Source organism: Schistocerca gregaria, unplaced genomic scaffold (genome assembly GCF_023897955.1).
Source record: "Schistocerca gregaria isolate iqSchGreg1 unplaced genomic scaffold, iqSchGreg1.2 ptg000622l, whole genome shotgun sequence".
Classification (NCBI taxonomy): domain Eukaryota; kingdom Metazoa; phylum Arthropoda; class Insecta; order Orthoptera; family Acrididae; genus Schistocerca; species Schistocerca gregaria.
This window is the reverse complement of record NW_026062010.1, coordinates 32,501-35,000: the sequence shown is the minus strand read 5'-3', so window position 1 is coordinate 35,000 and position 2,500 is coordinate 32,501.

The following is a 2,500-nucleotide window of genomic DNA, read 5'->3' as shown; positions in this document are numbered from 1 at the left end:
TCCAACGCCAGCGCCACACAAGGGCAAAGCCCCACTTGGGTGCAGAAGCGAACTCTCCCAGCACAGCGCACGCGCCAACACGTCCGCACAACTGCGATACAAACCACCTGCGAGAACCGCTGGGGCGACCGAGCAGCAGACGGCGTCGCGGCGCCGAGTGCCAGGCGGCGGCGCATCCTCAACGCACACAGTCCTCAATCAGACCAGCACACTGCAGATGTCCACCGCGCTTCGCACCGGGCTCGGCTGAACCAACTTTGGCCGCCAGGCGCCGCGTGCAGGGTGCGCCGCAGCGTAGCTGCGCCGCCTGCCGGGCCCGTCGGCTGGCGCTCCTGCCACTCGGCGCCCCCCACCAGCCGCCTGTTGCGCGTGCGCCCACGCAGCGCGCGGCCAACACGCCGGGCGGCCCCCCTTCACCGGCCGGGAACAGTCCCACCAAGCCACCGCCGCGTATCGCTTCATACCCACATGGGCCTAGTCACGCGTGTGGATGTGGCGGGTACCGCTGAAACAACCGGTTAATAGCTGTACCGATCGTCGCCATCACAGATTCACCTCCAGCGTGAACAACCGCTCAACAACGGATTTCCAGTTCATTTGCGTATCTTGGGCAGTAAACGTAGATGTCCACCTACATTTGCGAATTCAACAATTCTTGCATGCCAGGATGTCATGTGTCACGACACGCTACATCAGACCACATACACACTGCGACATGTGCAGAAGAGAACACGTGGAAGGTGGCCCGCGCACGTATGCGATGTACCTTCCGCGATCCACTGTCAACCGGCATCTGCGGCATGTCCCAGATATGGAACGCGGTCCACCAGGGTAGCACTTTGTGTGAGGCAATACGACAAAGTCGGAATACACGCGTCACTACATCAGACGGCTCACGCTGACCTGACCTGACCTGACTCACCGCACCACCACCCCCAGCGACCCAGGGTGACATACAATGCGTTCGTACGTTCCTCCCACACGCCTCTACGGCGTACCACAGTGCAACCTAGCTGTTATTGGGAGACGAGACAAGTAGCATCAAGCACAACATATGGAAATTGAGATTCGACACCGTTGGGCACAGCCAGCGTACGGTCACACGTATCACACTACTTCACTCTGTACGTAACGACCGATGATCGGTACAGCGTGTGGGTTACGCGTACGACATCAGCGGACAATGGACACAGACCATACCACGACGTACACTGAGGGCGTCGACATCTGAATGCAACTGAACAGCTGCGAGGCTCATTTAACACTCAAACGCCAGACCGACCAGCTTGAGAGGACAGAGACACAAAGAGGGGGACAGAGGGGGACAGAGGGGGGGGAGGGGGGGGTCGGCGATATAGTCCTATTGCAGTACAATTGACAGTGGATAGCAGGAATATGTGGAAAGTAAGCAACACTCGCAAGACATCTACATGAGGATAACAACGACACCAGAGATTCCGAGCAGTGAACTATGTTAGGCAAAGGGACAACGTGGGTTAGGTTAAGGGACAACGTGGGTTAGGTTAAGGGACAACGTGGGTTAGGTTAAGGGACAACGTGGGTTAGGTTAAGGGACAACGTGGGTTAGGTTAAGGGACAACGTGGGTTAGGTTAAGGGACAACGTGGGTTAGGTTAAGGGACAACGTGGGTTAGGTTAAGGGACAACGTGGGTTAGGTTAAGGGACAACGTGGGTTAGGTTAAGGGACAACGTGGGTTAGGTTAAGGGACAACGTGGGTTAGGTTAAGGGACAACGTGGGTTAGGTTAAGGGACAACTTGAGTTAGGTTAAGGGACAACTTGAGTTAGGTTAAGGGACAACTTGAGTTAGGTTAAGGGACAACTTGAGTTAGGTTAAGGGACAACTTGAGTTAGGTTAAGGGACAACTTGAGTTAGGTTAAGGGACAAATTGAGTTAGGTTAAGGGACAAATTGAGTTAGGTTAAGGGACAAATTGAGTTAGGTTAAGGGACAAATTGAGTTAGGTTAAGGGACAAATTGAGTTAGGTTAAGGGACAAATTGAGTTAGGTTAAGGGACAACTTGAGTTAGGTTAAGGGACAAATTGAGTTAGGTTAAGGGACAACTTGAGTTAGGTTAAGGGACAAATTGAGTTAGGTTAAGGGACAAATTGAGTTAGGTTAAGGGACAACTTGAGTTAGGTTAAGGGACAACTTGAGTTAGGTTAAGGGACAACTTGAGTTAGGTTAAGGGACAACTTGAGTTAGGTTAAGGGACAACTTGAGTTAGGTTAAGGGACAAATTGAGTTAGGTTAAGGGACAAATTGAGTTAGGTTAAGGGACAAATTGAGTTAGGTTAAGGGACAAATTGAGTTAGGTTAAGGGACAAATTGAGTTAGGTTAAGGGACAAATTGAGTTAGGTTAAGGGACAACTTGAGTTAGGTTAAGGGACAAATTGAGTTAGGTTAAGGGACAACTTGAGTTAGGTTAAGGGACAACTTGAGTTAGGTTAAGGGACAACTTGAGTTAGGTTAAGGGAC